The sequence below is a fragment of the Typopeltis vanoorti genome, chromosome 2, assembly GCF_054136105.1.
Source record: "Typopeltis vanoorti isolate ZY-2024b chromosome 2, IOZ_Tvanoo_1.0, whole genome shotgun sequence".
In the NCBI taxonomy this organism is placed as follows: Eukaryota; Metazoa; Arthropoda; class Arachnida; order Uropygi; family Thelyphonidae; genus Typopeltis; species Typopeltis vanoorti.
The window spans coordinates 66,999,816-67,022,943 of NC_143550.1; the positions used below are offsets into that span (position 1 = coordinate 66,999,816).

Below are 23,128 nucleotides of genomic sequence, written 5' to 3' on the forward strand. Positions count from 1 at the left end.
TCGTGCGTTCTTGTTAGAAATAATAAAATCCACAAATGCATTACGTTTTATTTCTTTCAATAATTTATTTTATGTTAATAATCTACACCCGAATATGAGTAAACGGAAACTACTATCGAACGTTGCATAAACTACTTTTTTTAGTGTGCTTCCACTGAATGAAACAAGTGTGACACAGACACGGCGGTTGCCCGAGGAGTTAGAGCACCAGGTGAAATCTGTGCATGCGCCTAACTGACGACCGTCATTCTATATGCTATGTGATTGCGCATGTGCGACAGCGGGATGCCACAAACAGGATAGTTACATGCACTATGAACAGCAGGTGTTGTCTGTGAGTTGATCATTTCAGCTGTCAAACTGAAGTGTTCTGGTAAAGAAGCACCGTAGACATTTGTACGGTTAAGGTAGGTCACTCTTTTGTTTACGTTGTAATTATTTTATTTGTATTTCTCCACCTCTAAAACTCTTGTGGAGTTAACACGTCGACCATGCTTTCTGTTTACTAACAGACCTTCTTTAACATCTTCCTTTTGAATTTTCTTCAAATTATCTTCGCTGACGTGGCCATGCAAGAGAAGAGTTTTAAAATACGGAAGATTTTACGCCCAAACCATTAATATCAAACAGCAAGTAATTCATGGGCTATTTTTTAAAACGTGTAAGTATGCTGAAGACCGGCTTTAGTGAATGAAACCTCCCACGGCGAGGGAGTAAGCACTTTTTTTTTTTTTAATATGCATTTTTATTTTATTTATTTTTATGTGGATATATTTGTCTTATCGAATTTAACTCTACTTCTATGCTTAGGTGGCGTTGTGCGTGGGAGGAGCTTACATATTCATAAACTGAGGCAGACGAACTTAATACAGAGTTATGATTATATGATTTAAACAAAGCCTACACTTTTTAAACACCATAAAGTAGTCATTAAAACTAGGGTCTGCATATGAAAATGACTGTGGGGAATTACTGGCAATTATAACCTGGACGCTTGCCGCATTAAACAGTTCCTTTAGGCTTCACACACACCCACACTTGGCAGGAATGCCATAGAAATAGTTCTGATTTCCTACACCGGAAGTGACTTTTTCCCTCCCTCACTTTAGGTTGCTTATTTCTTAAAAATTATGATATCATTGACACCAGAACATGTACATTTTTTAAATACTTTTACGAAGTACCATTACTGTGTGCTGCTAATTTATGACACAATTAATGACTGTGTTGTGGTAATTTGTTTCATTATTGGTAACAGAATAATTGCTGATACATACGCGTGCCTGTATTTTCGCTCTTTCGCAAATAAGATGTTCTTCTTAATATTTATTAATGTATATTTTACGTCACTATTAACGTCGCATCACATACAATTAAAAATCATTGCATTTTTAAAAGTCTTCATTAAAAAAAAATCTTTAATACGGAAAATACGTTGTGATAAATATGATGTATATCATTATAAAAAATGTCTGGCGTGCTATTTAAGAGTAAGATTTTTATAATTATAATTATTTTACAAAGTTGTCAGCTAATGGTGCCATCCTCTCATTGTGTAATTGATATTAAATGACTATATATGCGATGCGATTTGAAACAGATATAAAAGGAAAATAGAAAATAATGGAGCAGAATAATAATAAATAAATAAACAACATGATTATATTTCACAGTTCTTGTGCCATATTTTCAAAAAAAAAAAACAGTAAATATTTATAAATACTAATATCATTTACTAATATTAATATTAACTTAATATCATTAAATATTAATACTGCATTCGGAAATTGGAAGTAGCTTCTATTTTTTTTTTTTTTTTTATTAGATCACTAATATTATATTTAAACAAACTATACTAATAATAATTCCTTTTAAAATAAAATAGACATAACTTCTTTATTTTTTTCGTTGCTTATTCTGTCGTAGTATAATCGCTGGCTTGGATAGCTGAATCGTTAGCGTGTCTGCTCTCCGGCCAAGAAGCTGCGGTTTCGAATTCCACCATGAATGTTTGTGAGTGTCATATTAACTTTGGATGGAAAGGGATTCTACGATCCTACACCTTCTAGCAAAAGGCATTTACTCCCAATGCGGTACTGGGAGACCATACGGCGTTAAAATGACGTCACATACGAATGACTTAACTAACACACAGCATTTTTTTTTTTTTTTTTTTCCCCTAATACCATGGCTTCTGCCATACGGCACAAGTGACCATACGGCATCTGCGGATGTCCAATGAACTGATGAATGACTTCTGCCATTTCTCCCTACAGAATAAAGCTGTCCAGTTTTTAGTTGTCTGGTTAGTTTGTTCATCATTATCGGATTACATCATTTTGAAGTTGATAAACAAAATATGTAAGAAAATTAAGCTCCAAGGGAGGGTAACTAAAGATTATGCGAATGATGTGTCTTCGGACTCCTCGGAGGTATCAGGAATGTTTGCTGTTCGATGCCGCAAATGTTACATTCGGATTCCGTACGTTGGGTTATTATTCTCCTAGAATTAAAATTAATAAAAAGAGAAATTGAGTAAATGCGTAATTAAATTCTTATTTAATACTCAGGATCATACATTTTACTTTGTGAGTGCGATTTCATCACAACCTCCCAAAGTTTTAAAAGTAATAGATCGTCATTATTGTCTTTGTCATTTTCTGGTGTATACCCTCATAGGATGTACCATTTATTATGCTTTTCAACAACTTTTTCTAAGTTGGTCTATCGTGTGTCAGATCTCGGATTCGATCAGCACTAGATGGGTCTTGCCGACTTTTGCTAATCATTCTGTTTAAGTTACCATACAATCTTATATGAACTCTGTTCTTGAATATTAATAAAGTCGAGTTCATTTCGGATATCTTCAGATTCTACCGCTGATGCCATTTGTTCGATTCTCTAACCTTTCTTGAAACTTTCATATTTGTGGTGTCCAGTTTTATTTCCAACCAAACTCTTCGATCCGTATGTTAAAACTAGTTCGAATACTGTCCGTATAAAGTTATTATAATGTTTTGGCTAATTGCTCTCTCTCTCTCTCTCTCTCTCTCTCTCTCGCTTCCTATCATACCAACCTTATTCCATAATCTGTAACGGCTTCGCTAAAAATTGTGTCCAGTCCAAATAGGTAAAACGTTAATCTGCTCTAAGAGGTTCACTATTAAAAATAATGCAGCTGATGTTTTCTCTTTTCTTGCCCATTTTCATAATTTTCAGCTTTTTTTTTTTATTGCTTATTTTCAAATTTGTCGCGGCAATTATTTAATTTGGCTAAAGCTTCTTAAAGACTTGTAGCAAATTTAGTTATAAAGATAACAACAGCATCTACACACAGAGTAAAGAAGCAATTAAATGTTAAACAGTTAAGTTAAATCAAGTTTAATACCACTTCCCTTATTGTTGTAAATACAGGCTGTAAATGACAGTGGAGATAGCATACATAATGCTTAAATAGAGATCCTGAATATACTCCCTTGATTTATTTACTTACAGGGAATGATAAGCAAACTGTTACTACGAAGAACTGGCACTAAGCTTTCTTTTGTTTCTGACGTTTGGAACATTTCTTTTAAATAAAATTTTCATCAGTTTTTACTTTTATATCTGGAAAAATAAATATATTCAATTTGTCCACCCCTTCTTCTAACCTGCTTGCAATACAAAAAACTTCGTGTGTTTCATATCAATAAAATAGCTCTTATCTTAACTGTTTGAGTTTTGCTGACGTGCAATCCATAGCAGAAATGTAGGTATGAAGCGTATACAAGGACATCAAATGGGGAGTTTCGTAAAGTAAAGTCACTCCCCAAATACCCACAGAATCCGGACTTGAGTAGCATCTTTATTTTTTCCCATGTTCAGAATGGAGTTCTCTCAAACTTTGTTGAAAACTTCAGAATGGAAACGGTTTGGCTATTTCTCCTTCTTCTTCTTCTTATTATTACTTTATTCAGATACTTGATGCACAGTCAAAACAAGCAAAATATCTTTCAAACAAATATTTGACTGCTAATACAGAGCAATTCAGATTCGACTCAAGCATCTAAGAATAGTCTTTCGGGTAGCGTCGTAAAATATAAACTGTTCCAAGTAATGCTGTTTATTGTTTTTTGTATATCATATGGGGGAGGGTGGGGGTTACTTCTTTGATGTTTAATTGCTGTAAATGACTTTGGTTTGTTTAAGCCACAGCCGGCCAACTTCGATTGCTAGATCTCAATATTTAGTAATTTTTTCCAGTTCTTTGTTGTTAATGTTTAACTGGGTAGTGCGATATCAATAATCCAAACCTGTCGATAATGTTCGATATTTGTGCTGTCAGGTCTATTGTGTTCCAAATGCTGATCAGTTTGTATTGTGAAGTTCCAGAAAATTTTTGCTGTTTAGTTTTCCAATACTATCTCTATTTTATGGTGCCAACAGTTATCAGATGTAGGAAAGCCATATTATTTGAATACATGCCAATGAATTATTTTGGCCACTTGATCATGGCGGTATTTATAGTCAGTTTGAGCTATTTTGCTGCAGTCGCTGATTAGATGTTCTACAGTCTCATCTTTCTGATCGCATAATCTGCATTTGCTGTTACTATTGATGTTCAAAATTTTTTCCTTTGATTTTTGCTTTATTATTATTATTTAAAATTTTTGCTATATTATTATTATTATTATTATTATTATTATTATTATTAATATTATTATACGGGCATCTCGATGAAATCAGAAGACTCATCACGGAAGATCCATTATTCACACGATACCTATCATACCTCTCTTTAAACTCATTCACAGCCACCTCTTGCAAAGCATTCCATCCATTTACCACCCTCCAAGCAAAAAAAAAAAAAAAAAAATCCTAACACCCTTGTTAACCATACTCTTACACAATTTTCAGGGGAGACCCCCTCGTTCTCTCACCCCTGAACTATACCGAAAAGTGTCAATCCTATAAAACTCATTTAACAATTTATATGCGTCTATCATATCTGCTCTCTTAACGGCTATTAGCTCGTTTTTGGAGCACGCTGACCTTCAATCTCTCATAGAGAGCATTCCACAGACCTTCCACAATCTTTGTCACTCATCTCTGAATCCTCTCCACCACGGAATCCAGAAGTGGCCTTACAAAGGGGAACAATAACTTCCTACCCCGGCTTATCAGCGTGTTCTTCAGCAACCACGTAATTTTTGTGCTGTTTTACATGAAAGCTAAATATGTCCTCTAAACTTCAACTCTCTGTCTTAACTCCAAGTATCTGACCTCGTCAACTTCCTGCCGTTCAGTTCCATCAATAAAGTGCACAGCATGTGATGTCATCCTCCCAAAGTGCATCATCTTACATTTGGCCACGTTAAACATGCAGCCATTTACCCCTTTGCCCACACCGTCAACTTATTTAAGCCATCCTGCAATAACACTACATCACCTTCATTGATTATGGCTCTTCTCAGTTTGCATTATCGGTAAACAACTGGATATTCCCTTCAAGTTATTTTCTATATCACTGATGTACACATGTACAAATTAAATAGCAGAGGACTAAATACTGACTCCTGAGGTACACCACTAGTCACCTGCCTTCTCCTGGACTCAACTCCTACATAAACCAGTTTTTGATATCTGTCCATCAGCCACCCTATAATCCAAATCCAAATCACCAGTTTCAGATCCATTTCTGTTTGTTCCAATTTATGCAAGTGAGCTCCATGTGGAATCGTGTCAAATGCCTTTGTAAAGTCCAGCAGTATCACCGAGTAAGCATTTCTATTATCCAACTCCACTCTTTCTTTATTATAAAAAGTAAGTAAGTATTATAAATTATTAAGGCAAGACCTACCCTTCACAAAAACCATGTTGTCCCTTATAAAGTATCATATTTCTGTCCACCCAATCCTGAATTCTGACTTTCACGAACTTCTCCAATGCTCTAACTACCACTCCTGAGATACTGATTAGCCTGATTTGCTACTTCTGTCTTATAGCCTTCTTTATGCAGTGGAAGGAACTGTTTTGTCTTCTTTCCTTGCGTAAGTGGGGCTTAAATTAATGCAAGCAAATTCAGCAGCATCTGTTAGCATGATTTCTGTCCATTAATCCATGTATGCACTGTATGGCGCAATAAAAACAGTGCTGAAATTCGAGACCTCCTTCTACATGCAGTATGAGATATGCCGTTCGACTGCATGCACATTAATAGAAGAGCACGTGTAGAATCTACGCCATTACATTTATCTCTAGCAATGGTGTTGACGCTGGAAGAAAGTACATTTCTTGTTGAGCAATAATTGTGGTCCACGCATACGACTTGTTTGTGAGCAGTTTGTTCGTCGTTTCCGTCAGCGTGCTTCAAGCAATAATGTCAGCATTGCCTTAATCGATAGGTTCCGACGTACCAGGAGTGTTCTGCTGCAACGCAAAGGGCATTCGGGGAGACCACGAGCTGTTAACACAAATGAAAATCACGGGCGTTTGCTGGAGCAAGTGTTACAGTCTCCGAAACGCAGTTAACGCCGAACAGCGGTAAAACTTGGGATATCGAGGCAGTCACTACAGAGAATCCTTAAGGAGCTGGGTGCCTTTTCGTACGTCATTCAGATGGGTAAGTGCTTAACAGCAACGGATTATGCTACACGGCGGGAATACTGTGCATACGTGCTGGCCAACATCTACGAAGATCCGTTCTTTCTCCATAATGTCTAGTTCTCGGACGAAGCCCATTTCCATGTAAGCAGTCATGTAAACAGACGAACCCACGTTGTTTCTTGGTTTCTCGAGACCTGAATTTGTCCAAGAGAAACCACTTCATAGCGAGAAGGTCACCGCATTGTGTGCTATTTCCGGCCATGGCATAATTGGGCCCTACTTCATTCAGAGAGTGGTGTAATCATGACCTCGAATAGCGAACGCTACATCGATAATGTGTTGGTTACATTCACCTAGGACCTAGGACTTGCATGGGATGTGTCGTGCAAAAAACATTCCATTTCGTGCAGAGGTATTCGAACAGGACGGAGCAACCTGTCACACATCACGTTGTCCTAGAGCCTATTTATCAGAACACTTCCCCGAGCGGCTCACCGGTTCACGAAATTCCCGTACCCTTCGCGTTCTCCTGATCTCACATCGCTTGATCCCTTCGTTTGGGGGATATGTTGAAGGAATGGATATTCCACCATGACCCACCTTCAAACCTTGATGAACTAAGAGATAAAATTACACGATATGTCCAACAGATGTCGCAACCCTTGTTCTCCTGACAGGCCCTTCGCATGCACCTTGAAAGACAAGGTGCCCCTTTCGAGCACCTGATCTATCGTCATTAATGCTTTATTCAACCAAGATTCCACCGATAGTTGTGAATGTACATATCATTAAGTATAAACTTATATATCATTGTTAAACCCGTTCATTCCATAACATATCTCGCTGTAGTTATTCGATACTGTTTTTTTTTTTGTTTTTTTTCCCACCATACTGTAAAATGATTTTAATGAAGCTTAATATTTAAGATTTTGGGGAAATATTGTCGAGGAATTTTTATTTTTGATAAACGCTGGCATAATAACTATCATTTTTTATGAAGGCCAAAATATAATTTTCGGATTTGCAATCGACGCACGTAGTGGAGTTCTAACAATCTTGATTTTCTACATTTCGTCAGTGTCGTAAGGTCTTCACATATAATTTAATGATATTATTTACAAGATCAGGATCGATCATCGTGATAAGAAAGATAATTTACCAAGGCTACCAACCATACGAGTAAAAGAACTTGTTGAGTTGCATATAATCGACATTTTTTATTTTTATTATTATAAGGTGGGAATTGTTTCAGACAAGGACTTTTTTTTTTTTTTTGCTGTTGTTGATTTTAACAGTTTTCTTCGATAGAGTTGCTCTTGAGGCAATTCCAAGAACTGAAGAACATCAGATTAGATCGCATGACTTACATTTCAGGATTTTACGAGTCAGATTCTTTAGAAAATAGGGGGGAAAAAATTACTTTAACGTTAAGTAGCGCAAAACAGATTCATTGGAAATATATTTGGGAAAATAAGACATTTCTCACAAAACAAACAACATATATACCTAATATATAAATATATTCTTCAAAAAAATGCATACTTTAGATCTTCATTCGTAAGAAAGATTATTATTAAAAGTATAATACATTATAATATGCTATGATTTTTCTTGAGGCAAGATTCAAGTAAATTTCTGATATTTATTTACTCCCCCCCCCCCCCAAATCGCAGAAGATAACAGTTAACAATTAATGTAAGCAGACATGTTTCGTTCCTTTTTAGGAAAAATGTGCAAAAATTTACATTTAAGTAAATGTATTCTTCAAATTATCATGCTTTTTTGCACTTGAGATGACAGTAATGATTTTTTTTTTTCTACCAACATAATGAATAAACCAAACATTTTGAAATTAACTGCATTAATAAGTCCAGTAATATTTAATGTTGTGGGTCAATTGGATATTTGAATATCAGCATAGCGTAATATTACTGTTTTTGATTTTTATCTACGTATCATGTTCGATTGTTCCTTGACTAGCATTTCCTTACTTTATACGCTTACTCTGCTGAAAAAGAAGTGAATTTCGTCCATATATAAAATTTTTATAGAGATATTTTATCGACTGTCATCTGCTTTTATTAAACTTATGCACATCTATACTACAATTGAAGTAAGCAAACATAAATATAAAAAAGAAGAAAATTATGACTGCGGTAAAAATTCTCCTCTCCTCCACTTGGAGGAGAAGAGAATGTGCATAACGTTTGGAGCCTTAACAAATGTCATTTTGAGTTAAAAAAAAAAAAAATAATAATAAAGCATTATATGAACATTGGTACGATACTGAACGTTTGCAAAACTATGTTAGTTTGAATTTTTTATTTATTTTTTTTATTTTTACGGACTTTGGAGTTTTCACTAGTAGACCTGGCAAAGTTTTTATTTGAGAATTTAAAATTAATTGTTTACTGGTTCTCCAAATGATCACACTCTACTTCAGTGTATAATGCAGCACATGTATAGCTGGAAATAAAGTAAAACTTTCTATTTATCGTATCAGCCATTAAAGTTGTTATACCTTATGCAATACTGTTGAATTTATGCGCTGAACTTAGCATGCTGTACACGTGTTTGCCGATTATACTTCTGGAATTTGAGATGGAAATAATGTCGCAGAATATTGGCTTCCCAAATCGAAGAATTCTGAGTGGAAGTGGTTTTAGTAGAGTATTTTCAGAAATCGCGAGAGAAATCGTCTTGGATTGCTTTGGAATTAAGGCCAAACCAACGAATCTCTGAGGCCAGTATGTTAGGTCTCACCTTAACGCGAAACTCCTTATAAAGGCTCTTTATGTCCCAGGGATTCGAACCCAAGTCTTTCTAACCAAAGGGCATCGTCGTAACGACCGAACTACGGAGTTCCCAAGAGATTGGGACATTTTTTTTTTTAATTGCAAAGCAACGAACTTTGAGGCCAGTGTGTTTTCAACTTTCGCATTTCATCTGAGCGTGCAGTTAACTAAGATGTGGCCGATTAAGAAAATGTTATTGCGGAAGTACAGTAGATTCCTCATGTAGTGCGCACTTCCAGTCGTCTTGGAAACAAGACCATGTAGAATGTTGCAGGAAGACGACTTCTATCCGTACCATATATAGTGTGTTCAGTACCTTTGAACTCGGGGGACCATGTCCAGTATCTGGAATTTTTTATCGCCTCTGTCAATTGCATCAGTGCAGCATGCTATGTGATAAAAATCAGTTCATGACATCGTCAAAAACACTCGCAGTAGACGTGTGTAGTCAGAAAAGAAGCATGCACCGAGGAAAGTAATTTTCGACGAATATAGTATTACAGTTGACTATCTACCATTTCAGTAAGCAATTACTGTTACTGTTGCTAGGCGATGTACTTTTTGGATACACGATGTATGTACTTCCAATCAAAATTCATTTTCAATGCATGGGAACAGTGTAGAGTTTCTCCATTCAAATGCGGAAGGATAATATGCATTGCTCGATCGGATTTTGGATGATGTTGCCCACATAAGGGTCAATTCTAATGAACTGTGAGCTACATACACAGATGGTGGTAATTTTTAGAACTTGTTCGTCATCAACATCATCGCCAATTTCCTTATATGCACCTTCAAGGGTTCAGAATACTAATGAACACTACATGATTGTTTACATTATTAATAATTTCTTATCAATAATTTTCCTCCAAATTTGTCTATTATTTGTCAGCATTATTTGTCGACACTATTGTCGTATTTTAACATTTCGTTCCTCTAAAGCACTTCTGACTTCATCAATAAACTAAGATCTTAGTCTTCCTCTGGGTCCTATCATTTTGGCATCAAACACCTGTTTTGCTAATCTTTCCTGTCCCATTCTGTGTAAGTAGCCACACTACCTTAGGTTGGCTCTGCTCCCACATTCTTGAATCTAAACAATGCCAAGTTCCTTCCTAATGTCTTCATTTTTAATTGCTGTCGACTTGAATTCTTGGATAAACACTTTTACATGTACGTGAGCGCTTATTTTTCAACATTTAGTTAATGTATTATTTTTTCTTTTTTTCACCAACTGAGAACTCAGTAATAAAACTTACTGCATATAAGGTCTACAATGTAAGATCTTGGCTGTCCTCTTAACTCATTCATATCGTGAGACTTCATTATTCAGATGACTGATGATTTTGGTAAAGGAATGAATTATACACAGCCTAAATTCTGATCCGTTGCCACTGTTTTCATCAACCTACATTTAAAAATAAATAAATAAATAAAACAGAAACAGAAAGATTTTGCAGTTTTTAAAATTTAACACACGTTTACATGGTCAGTGTTTCCCCATACCGTAAAACGAGAGAGCTTTTTGTGATTACTTTGCTACTTTGTGATGTACGTAGAATAGGGAATTCTGGATGTAGCATCGCATAACCTCGAGAGGTGTGTTTTGTGAGATATTTCGTGTTTTTGCAAAAATCAGTACTACAGTATGTATAAGTTCATGATCAATTATAAAAATAATTCGTTTCCTTGCGGTAGTACATTTGATTTAAGTTGAGGGAATGAATTTGTGCAAGGTTAAGAGATTATTTTATGATTGTTAAAATTTATAATAAATTGATTATGATAAATACCAATCCCAAAGACTGGTTCCAGATGTATTAAAAGCACTAAAGAATCGATTTCAAGGTTACAAGAATCTACTTGGCAGGTTTGCAAGTATTTGTCCCGGACAAATGTGCTCAAGAATCAATGACATGTAAATTTATAGACGCCATGTTGGACATATGACAACTCTGAATTCCGATGGGAAAGTAATTTTCTTTTATTGATGTGTATTTTAAGTGGCCATTGAAAAATGGATGAGATGGTTTTCGGTTATCAAGATATCATGAAAAAGATCTAAGCAGTAAAATGAATCACATTTTCCTTGAGAGTATTTACGATGCGCCGACTTAAGATTTTTTTATTCTTTTAAACAATCACGCAGTTATAATTTCAAAACTTAGAAAGATATTCGATACTTTTCTTTTCAATTGTAGAGAAGAGAAGTGCTATATTTATCATTCCTACAAAACGACCATTGCTCGTCAATTATGGGATTTTGTATTTCGCATGATATTAGCCTTGAAATTTATTATTAAGTTTCAAGGCTATCAGCGCAAAGCATCTTTACTTGTCATTGATGTTTAGTTTATACATATTTGAAAGGTTCAAAAAGAAAAAGGAGGGAAAAACAAACAAGCTGGATGATGCATACTGCTCATGAACTGATCTCAAGATCGGCTTTTTTATGTTAGCCTTAAAGTGTAACTAAATTTTATTTAATTTTGGTAGGGTAGGGGATAAACATCTGTACCACAATTCTTTGGTTGAGAAGACCTGCGTTCGTATCCCGTCTGGAATGTGAAGAACTCCTTTGTTATGATATCTATATAAATATATTTATATAAAATAATATAATACCGATTAATAGTTTATGACACCTTAATGAAGTTCAATTGCCTGCGATTCATTTCAGCAGACTGCTCTATTACAATTACTTTCCTCCTTCTCTTCTGTTTTTGTATCTTTTTTCCTCTTACTGATCATCATTTCATAATTTTATAATTCAGAGGCAGAAGGAATGTGGTTGGATCTGGTCTGTAAAATGTGGTCTTGGCAATTCCTGACAGCCCCAAACCCAACTTATTCAGTGCAAATTTTTTCTTGAACCATTTTCCAAGAAATATTTATTCGGGTATGCTTGAATAAATCTCTCTCTATATATATAGGAAAATTCCTTCATAATATTTTCTTTTTTGTTTCGTTTCTATTTTTTTTTTAATTGATACTACAATGAGAGATATATTTCAGTCATCTGGAATTCGACTTTCTGACCAACCATTCTGAATAGCGTAATTTAAAATTTGAATATGGTGATTTAAAACTTTTAAATCACCATATTCATTAGGCCAATATCATGTACTCCGTTGTTTTTCCACATTTTTCGCTATCAAAATCGAATGATATTAAACTTTAAATTTCTTATTATATTTCTTATTTCTTAGAGACAAATATTTCTATATTAGTTTAAGCACAAAATAAAATTGTAAAACGGTAATCATTTCTGATTAGAAAATAAATAATACCAATTAAATAGGTATATTTACTTGTACATAATTAGCTTATAAACGTATCTACGTCCCCAATCTCCAGTCTCATAAAAACTCTCATAAACCTAGTAATTTTATTTGAATTAATCAGAGCATTACCAAAAATATTTTATTCCTTTATTGCCATTAAGGATTCTCCATATCTCCGTCCCGACGTTTTCCCATTTGTTGGAAAAACGAAGTCCTTGCCCGTCGACAAAGCAAGGAGACTTATAGGACTTTTCTACAGAAGGCGGTCTCATAATGAGATGAATCGGGCTATTCCACCGATTCATCTAGCATTCCACTGATGCTAGATGAAACCAAACGTTCCTGTTGGGAGAAAAACAAGGACGTATGGTTTCATCTAGCATCGGTGTTTGTAATTCTGGGAGTTTTTATTAATGTGCTGAATCGAGTTAAAAATATCGACTGTGTGGAAAGAGATGGTTCAATTGCTCAATAGTTCAATTGTTTATATCGCTTGCGAAAAGTGTGTGCGCGTGTGCGTATGCGTGTGTGTGTGTGTGTGTTGTGACGCTCTTGAGTTTCACAATGCCTGATATGCCGTATACATATATAGGCGCCATTTTGTTTAACACCGGATCCGTTCGGCCTTTTTCAGAACACTTTAGTCTTCTCGAATGGGGATTTTGTTGATGAGAGTGTTATTATTATTATTATCACGTTACACCTCCAACCAGTCCAAGAACTCATTGCAGGAGGGCACTGTACTCCGCTACACATCTGACCGTCTCCCCGTACTACTTCATCATCATCATGCATATCAAGGATTTAGGCCTTGCGTGGCCTGTTCCGAACTTAGAAGTCATCGTTGAATCGTTCAAGAGGACGTCCTGGTTTTCTTTTTCCTAATGGCTTGTATTTTAAGGCTTGTTTTGGTAATCTTTCTGTTTTCATTCTTTGAACGTGTTCCATCCATTTACGTTTAAATTTTTTAATTTTTTCTATTACTGATTCTTGGTTTAATTCTTTCATAATTCCTTCGTTTCTTTTGTGATCAAAAGGAGTATACTTTGCAGTTTTCTCATAAACTTCATTTCTGCTGTTGTTAATCTTTGTTTGTCTTTATGTTTTATTGTCCAGATTTCGCTTCCATACATTAAGACCGGTAGGGCTAATGTATTGTATACTTTTAGTCTGGGTTGCTTTTGAACTAGGTTTGGTTTAAATATAAAGTTAATTATACCTGTTATTTTAAAGTATTTTTTAATACTACTTAATTCTCCAAATACACACACAACGTCACCACTACTACTACTATCATTAACGCCACCTACTGCCCATCACCACCAACATCCATATTTTTTGTCTGTAAATTGCTTGTATTCTCATGGCCGATTTGGGCTGTACGCTGGATGAAAACCCGAGTTTCCGGGAGAAAAAAACTCTGCATTCTCCGTATGAGATCGGTTAACTCACCTTCACTTGAAAAAGCCTATATAAAGATTCCTCTCGTCACAACGAGAATCGAACCCAGATCTTTTCCAATCGAAGGGAGCAATGTTCCGGTGTTTTGATGTTGGATTGTTAACTTACGAAATTACGTTTTTTAATTTTATTTTAATTAGTAACCTTTTATTTTATTAGTAACCTTTTATTATTTTATCATGCATTACAGCGTGAATGGCATTTGCTGTCTGTTTTTTGCCAACTTTATGACTGTGCATGTTTAAAACTGGCACGTGGCTGTTCATGGTCATAAATTTTCAGATATGAAAAGAAGTAAAAATATCAAATATATCTTTTTCAGACCGTAAATCTGTAAGAAGAAGCAGTCATGAATTAGCCTATCCAGAATGAATGTTTATATATTGTTTTATGTAGTGTTTTGAAATAGTCAGCCATATTCATTTATGTTTATGTACTTCATTCATCGTACCGATAAGCAGATTAGAGATCCAATCTGATTGTCAGATCTACCAACACGATTTTGTTCAGCCATATGAATTGCAAGTTCATCTTTAGATAGGTTTCTCACTGAAGGCAATTAACTTATGGCAAATAACTACAATTCAGTCGCTGACTATTATTAATTAGCATTAGGCTTCATGTAAAATTGTTTTAAATTATGTGTGATGTATTGTGGTTAAATCCTAAATTAACAAGGAAATGTTTTGAATTTCGTTCAAAATACCATCAATGTATTCCGAGACAGAAGAAAATTGCAACGTTGCTTTATAAAACAATGGTATCCATTTCAATGTTTTTTTTTTAAATTTAATTTAACGTTATGACATATTTTAATCTTATACTTATAACTGGGCTGCAGGGTTGTTGATCCAGTCTTTTTTGAGAGCGGAAAAAACGAGCGACCTGTTCTCGTGTGTCAATCTGTATCTGGAGACTGATATAATTTAAATCCGAGGCCGATTTTTAATCTTCGTTTGTCATTCACTGCGACATGCTTACCTGTTCTCATTCAATGTACAGTATTTTTCTTAGTACGCTTCCTTCTATGAAATTCTTCCTTCCTTGTGCTTAGTGTGTCAGACGTAAGAGGAAGAAAACAAAATGACCGCTTGCAGTTGATTTTCACATATTCGATACCTTAATAATTTTCCAGAGAAATTTCAAGCACTAATAAATTCCCAGATAACTTCCCAATAATACATTAAAAAGCTCTACACTGTATAACTTCTCAGTATAATTGAACATCTAAATAATTCCAATTATCTTTTGAGCCTGTTTCATCAGGATTTTTTTAGTAATATATTTTATTGTTTGATACGAGTTTAGATGGGAACACCATTCATTCTGCTTCCATTGCTTTACTTTCATATGTGCTTTGCTATCATTTTTTTCAGAGCATCTAATTCCCTTAATCCGAGAACCGTATGCCTTGGAGCCTTAGTAAAAACAATAACTGCAATAACACGCATTAACATATTATTTCATTCCTATAGTCAAAAACGCTCTGCTATTTTCAAATTATATTTTTCATTTCGTGATCATAATATAATGAAAAAAATAGATCGATGAAAATGACGATCAAGAAATTCGCAGACATCTCGTCATCATTTGTGGCTTCCAAGCACAACCACCGAAGAGAGATAGAGATGAGCAAGGAAGTAGACCTCTGCTTGTTATGTGGTTATGCGTTCATTGAAATGTTAAACTAGTTTATTTGGAATTCATTCAAACGCATTAAATGACCCCGTTGTCAACAACTTCTTATGACATAGTCCTTGATCTAAAAGAATTGGATAATCAAGTTTTAGATCAAGGTGCATATTTTCTCCGTGTGTTTGCTGCTTTTATTATATATAGCCACGATAATATTATTTATTTTACTGGTATTTTACCCTTCAAACCTTCACTGGGATATCTGATTTTCCATTCAAATTGTTCTCTAAGTTGAACGGTGGCAAATACATAACATTATTCAGTTACATCTCCGTTTAAACGAGATCTAATTATTACCATTTCAAAATAATAATTTTCCTTATTACACACGTTATGGATAATGTCTGTCCAGTCTTAAGTTTATCTTAGTTCATTATATATTTTATTCAATTGTTTTTCCCCTTTTTCCTTTTTATTATTTATTTTTGTTTCGTTTTCCCTTCGGTTTATTAAATCGCTATGACTTTCCTTTCATAAAAATGTTTGTTTGTTAACATTTCTAGTTGCATAAGGTTGATTGCATTCATTATTCTTTTTGTTACACCTCCTTTCTTGTATTGGAACGTGTCTTGTTGAGCAAACACAGTTTGCAAAAGCTGTTTTTTTTTTTTTTTAATTATGTATCTATGCCAACAACATCCACGAAAAGTTGCAAAACTTATATTCTGTGGCGTCCATAATGCAGTTTTAATCTGTTGTGTGTGAATAACCAGGAAAAACACTGCATTCTTTCTTTCTTTCAACGTTTATGTCCTTCAGTTTCTGTAAAACCTGTTATGACTAATTTCTCTATTAAGATTTCTTTATTCAACATTTTCATAAGAGCTTTTGCCATCACAGATGGAATTGTTGATTTCTATTTTTTTTATATAATAAGTTGAAAGAAAAAGATGGAATTAATCTAACTAATTTCCCGCTTATAATTCTATGTGATACATTAGACAATAAAATCATCATAACGTGTATTTGTTTCCTCTGGAATGCGTACTTTTAAATAACAATAAGCATAAGAATACCTCAGCACGCGAAGAAACTTAGTAATAAGTTGACTGGTCAGTTTCTTTGAGTAGAGTAAACATAGAAAAAAAAAACAGATGTTCTCTTAGAATCCACTTCTAATAACTATAATGATGCATTACGACTAATAGTAGTATTGATCAGAACAACGTTTCAGTCGGTGATTGATAGCTGACTCCTTCCATTCATATTTGCCGTCTTCATTTGTTATTGCTAAGTTGGTTTTATGGAATTCTGAAATGTTGTTGTGAGAAGCTGGTTAATCCTATCTTTAAATTCACTGTCTTTTCTCAAGGAAAACTTTATCATCTCCATTAAATTCTTACTTGCAAGAGATGTAATAAAGTGGTCGTGACAAACGGGATTTGTCTCAACTACATGTCGTCTTCCGCTGAGCTGTTTGTTTTACGATATGAAAAACCTAAAGGGAAAATTCTTTCACCTCTGGGTATGAACCCTAACTCATCTTCAGTAGAAAAAAAAAAATATTTCCGCATCCTAGACGAGATTGAAGCCAAGATCTTCTTGACCCAAGGGCAAATGTTGCATCGTCCTTGCGACTGCGCTGAACTCTATGGTTCTAGAGATAGAGGTAACCTTGATAACATTCCAGAGTGTTTCAGAAGATTTTAGGGGGGGGGGGGAAGATATTTATTACGATGTTCGGATCGAAAATTTACCACTGAGTACTTAAAGTCTCAGTTATGTTCTCTCCGGCAGATTTCGTTTGATTCATAAGGAGAAAAACCAGATAAGAAAACCCTTCCACCTTTTGTATAAGACTGATCAACTTACCTGTTAATTGAAAAGTCTTTATAAACGTCCTTTTCGTCCTAGACAGGATTCTCACTTTTTCGGCCAGTCTTGGAGATGTGATAAGGAATGATATGAAGAGAAAGATTTTACCAATGGGGCACATCGAGATGCTGAGTGACCGAAGAAAACCAGACATTTTAATCTAAAAATTTGAAGTTTTAAGGTAATACGCATTAATCTGGAGTTTAGATGGATTTTTTTTTTCTCTTTGGAAGATGTAAATAAAATATGCTATAAGCTTCTGTATAGCCTGTTTGCCTTTTGAGGTGGTTGTAGGTGGCACGCTTTCTTTTTCTTAGAATGTCCAAAACATTCTAAGAATCTTTGAACTTATTCCGGAAATATGTATTGAAGGGAATATCTAGCGTCTCGGAATAATTTGCTATTTTACATCATCCAAAGGATTTCAAATCGCTTCATACTGACCAGCAAGCTATCTGAATTTGGGGAATGAATTGTGTGTTTGATTGCATATGAAACATCTAATAAATGTTTCGAACAGAAAAATATTCTTAATGTGATAATCAGATATTTGTCTTCTGTGTATTTTCTGCTGTAGTAACGACAGTCTTCAAGCATTTATTATGCATGGCCAGGAAAAAATCTTTCCTATCCATGTATTAATTTCTTTGATTTTGTGCCTGAGCTAATTACAGTAGAAAATACTTGTGTAAGAAAAACACAAATTAAGTCGACAGTAGGGGGCTGGTGAATCCCAACTCCTTTATTACTCCTCTTTTCTTCTTAAGTACTTCTACTGATAACGTCTGTATTTCTAATTAGAAAACTCATTATGAAATTTGCATTCAGTTTTTTTTTTCTTTCAGTTCTTGAAACAGTATCTCGAAAGACCGCTAACGACTCAATTAGGATATCGCTATTACTGAACTGTTGAAAAATAAATGAGTCAATGATAGTATGAATAAGTGCGCTAATTTTGTTATCCTGAAAGGGAAGGAAAGATAATCCCTTTTCTGTTATGCCTCCTTAGTTTCACGGGGAATTTTTTTTTTTTTTTTTTTTTTTGCCACGAAAAGAAACCATTCGTTATGTCTGTGATTTTAAAAAATATATATTTAGTCCTTTTTAATATTCATTTTTTCTTGCAGTTCTGTAGTTGAAGGATGTAAATTTTGACGCCTCTACAAAGTCTTGGCAATAACACCGAATGAACAAGCAAAACAACCTTCGTCTGCCTATCATTATCGACATTAATTACGTCTTTTCATTTCAAGGTCAAAATTTTTGTTTGATAGTCATAAGCTTTCCTTATAAATAATGTAAATGATTTTTCTGTGAAGTTTGTCTGCTAACGATGTTTCCCTACACAAACGCACTTATTTTCATCAAAAAAACAGCGTTTTCCTGCAATAATCTTGTCTTGAAGAATGTATGTCTTGAAGCCTTATATCGAGTGTTGATACTTTTTTTTTTCTTACGAAAGAAAGACATCAATAAACGTTTTTAAATATCCCTTGATTTAGCGTCGCTTCTATTAATTAAATAATATTTAGTTGTTGTTTTTTTTTTCTACCTCAATATCTAGTAGTAGTTTCATCAGACTTGAAGGCAGCAATAAAATAATAATACGCATGCAGAGATGATTGATGTACGCAGCGATAAAGTACAGAGTCGTCAATAATATAAAATGTGGAAAGTTGAAGAAGACCAAGTTAATTTCTAACAATTGCAATGGGATATTAGCTGTTACATTTGTGTTAATTTTGCTTAAATTTAACAGTAAATTTTTAAATGTATTGAGAATTTGTAAACAATTCAGATAACGATACAGCAACTCAAAAGATATACACATTACGATTTCACTTTCGATTTGCAAAAGGTAGTTTGGACCACTCTTAAGTTTATTGCATTTTATAAACTACACACGTTCCGCCCTAGATAATTAGTAGCATATTAAACATAGTCTTTTTTTTTTTTTTTATGCCTTCAAGAAATAATGCTTCCAGTAAACATGCCATACTGTAGCCTTGGTTGATTTCGCGGTATTTGCCTTGTTACGCGGGATTCGAACCTTTGGCCTTTGCTTTAAGTGAGCAACAGTCATTATCAACAGAGCCTGAGAGGTAGGCAAACGAAAAAACATTAGAAAAAACATTTTGCTGATGTTTTTATTCGTAAGCACTTTCTAGAATTTAGCTTCATAAGAAACCAAGGTAGTGGAGCTCGGGTCAGTCTACAAGAAACGTAACCATCGATTTATAGTCCTCAACATTTCATTCTCTACACCCTTTATTGAATATTGCTTCTTTGAGAGGTTTCAGTTTTACTGACCTAATGTGTGCCTTTGGCTTAAACTGAAAACTTAAGAAATGGGCGTGTTGAAGAAACTTATCGACTGCGGAGCCAGTTGTAGACGATCGTCGTGCAAAATTTATGCGGTGTTTTTTGAATAAAGAATCCTTGAAACGATATCAAGATTACATCGGTATGCGGCATGGAACACGCAAGTGTTAGTGACCTTGGCTGGAATCCCAAAGGAGAATGTTCAAAGGTAGCAAACAGGGAATTCAACAGATGGACTCAGGTTAATGTGACCACGTAAAAACTGAACACGTGGAATGTTTATTTTGGGTTCTTATAACTGACCACAAAGGTCAATAACCATCAAAGTATTAGGAACTACCAAAGCATTAGGTAATTCTATCATTGGCATGACATCATATGCCATGGCTAACTTATAAATAACCCAACATACGAATGGAAATATTCAGTGTTTCAAACAGTAGAAAGGAAGCAGAGAAAGTTATCGGTAGGATTTGTGGATTATTTATTCTGATATAATTTAAAAATAGTAGTCCAGATTGAAATTAATGCCAAACTTATAACATATACTTATGTCACCTTCTCTGATATTAATGTCAGAGAAAGTGACATTAATATCAGAGAAATTAATGTCTCAAATAGTTGAGAGTGATATTTCATTTTAATTATCGGCCCACTTCACCTTTTTTAGAATAGATAGTGATGTAATATTTTCGATGTTGGTACCGTCCACATAAGTTGAAGGCACAACATCGTTATGGAGAGGACTTCCCTGCATTGAGACCACTTCATCTGAAAATTGTCAATATTAATCTTATTACACAAGAGCAGAGCGCGTGACCCATTGAAATAATCTGGCCGATCTGAAAGACATTGTTTTTGTTTGTTTTTATTTTTTTATTATTTTTTATTTTTTATTATTTCTAATAAGTAAATCTAACACTTTTTAATTTCCCAAAGGGAGTAGATAAAACATATCACCTTAACTGGTATTTGGACATCGGTAGGTAACTGATTTCACCAGGAACTCAGCTATTAGTCTTCACTAATAGCCGAGTTCCTGGTCGCTGATGATTTTGAAGACCTCGAAAAGAGTATTGCAGAGAACTTGCCATCTCGTGTTTCTAAGCAGTAACTGTAATGATTGTCTGAAACAGTGTAAGTTTTATGGCCGATTTTTCATTTTTCTGAGTTGCAGGTTTAAAAAACCGAGTTTTCTGGAGAAAACCACTTGTCTCTGCTAGGAATCGAGTAATTCGGGAAATAGCCGAAAAAATAGACCTAAGAAAACTCCTCTAGTCGGCGATCGAACCTATAATTGCTGTTTATTATACAAAAGATTTCATTCTAAAAGATTTGTGGAAGACCGGGGGGGGGGAAGAAACTTAAGATGCAGATGCTTTAGTTAGTTGGAAAACTAATTAGTATGCAATGAAAATCGTTTATCGCACCTTGCGTGCAATGTTGTATATGCTGTGTGAAAAAAAAAAAAAATTAAATGAAACATACCTCTAATAGCATTTGGTAATACGAAGATTTGTTGAACCAAGATATACGCCGTATTTGCAATGGACTGCGTTGTCATGATGAATGGCTGCCAATTTTACTGCACTGATGTGGTGCTTGGAAATAAGTACTGATGGCAAAGAAATTTACTCCATAAATGCACCAAAGTGTTCATTCTATAACGTCAAAATTATTATTATTATTATTTTTTGTTGTTGTTTCTTTTAAAACTACTCTTCTGGGATAGAAGTCAAATTTACACTATTATGAATATGATTTGTATCAAACTGTATATATTTGTTTATACAATATGATACAAATTCTTTCAAATTTGATCTACAGAAAGGCACGAAATGCCTTTCTGTATATCAGTTAATAGAAATGCTATTTATTCAGCAGTGGTGTAGCTAGAGCTTTTGAGGCCCGGGGAAGGTCCCTGAGTTTACCCCCCCCCCTCTCAATACACACGAAAAATACTACAAAAAGTCAAAACGACGTATAAGGAAGTAAAATTAAAACACTGTTTATTTTTGAAGTAAAACTTTAATTCCAACATTCTAAAATGTTATGTTTCTTGCTTTTCTGTTAGCAAAATCGTCGATGACATTGGCGAATTCTATTTCATAGTATCGTAGGTAATTCTTAATCAATTTTATTTAGAAAAACTCCTCTTACAACTAACGACACTTACAGCGATTATGAGGAAAATTCGCAGTAGTATTACAATATTTGGAAATGAGTTCTCGAGACTGTATTTTAGAATTAACTGCAAAAGTTCGTAAAGATTCAAAGCGCCCCCCGCCCCCTTAACTACGCCTCTGCTATTCAGGTTATATAAACTGCATTTCTATTAACGAATAAGACACTATTACCATCCGTAGATAATGTTTTTTTCCCTTCATTATCTGAGATCAAAAGTCAACAAAGAAACGCTTTGTTGCCTTTTGATCGCATTTCAAAAGATCAAAGGTGTCAAAAATCTTGTCATCATACTACTGGCAAGCTTAAGAGGCTGATGACAGGTGTGAGGGCTCACGACTTTTAGTTATGATAAATCTTTAGATAAATCTTGCTCTGTTTGCTTGCAGATAGTGACGCCATCTGTAAAGAATTTCACTTAAGTAGGTTTTTGATATATTGAACCCAGAAGATAAAGTTCGATCAGCTGAAAAGTGAATAAGAAAAAACTGTAGTTTACATTCCTTGCTTAGTTTATTAAAAATGTTTTAATGTACGTCATTTAATATTAAATGTTTACTTACTGAAAATAAAAAACACCAAAAGCAGAAAAAGTCGTTCTGCATCTGTAGAGTGGGGGACTACGGAAATGATGTGTTCGGGCTAGTTGTTTTGAACTATGGTCGAAGAACCCAAAGACTGTGAGGCGAGGCCAGTGTATGATGTCTGTTAACTGATTGCATTCTTCTGGCCGGTTTGGGACGAAACCATGATTTTCCGAGAGGCGAACCCTTCCATTTCCATATGAGACTAGCTAACTCACCAGCAAATGAAAAGCCCTTAAAATATTTATCGCGCTCTAGATTGGATTCAAACTTCTTTGCAATTGAATGATATATTATTGAAATCGACTGAGTTCGGGAGTCTCCGAGCCACTGGTAAAGTCACATTTGAAATACGCCACTTCTTCATCCCATTGTGATAAAGGCGCTTAAAATCTCCATAAAA

The 23,128-nt window shown here is 34.7% G+C and overlaps 1 protein-coding gene across 1 annotated transcript in view; it reads left to right on the plus strand.

The window, feature by feature from the left end:
• Window positions 1–302: 302 nt before the first annotated feature.
• Window positions 303–23,128, plus strand: part of LOC150109126 (carnitine O-palmitoyltransferase 1, liver isoform-like) — a 307,532-nt gene continuing 284,706 nt past the window's right edge. The window contains exon 1 of the mRNA XM_090405758.1: window positions 303–407. The gene's annotated coding sequence lies outside the window, so the exon portion shown is untranslated. The remainder of the gene's footprint in view (window positions 408–23,128) is intronic.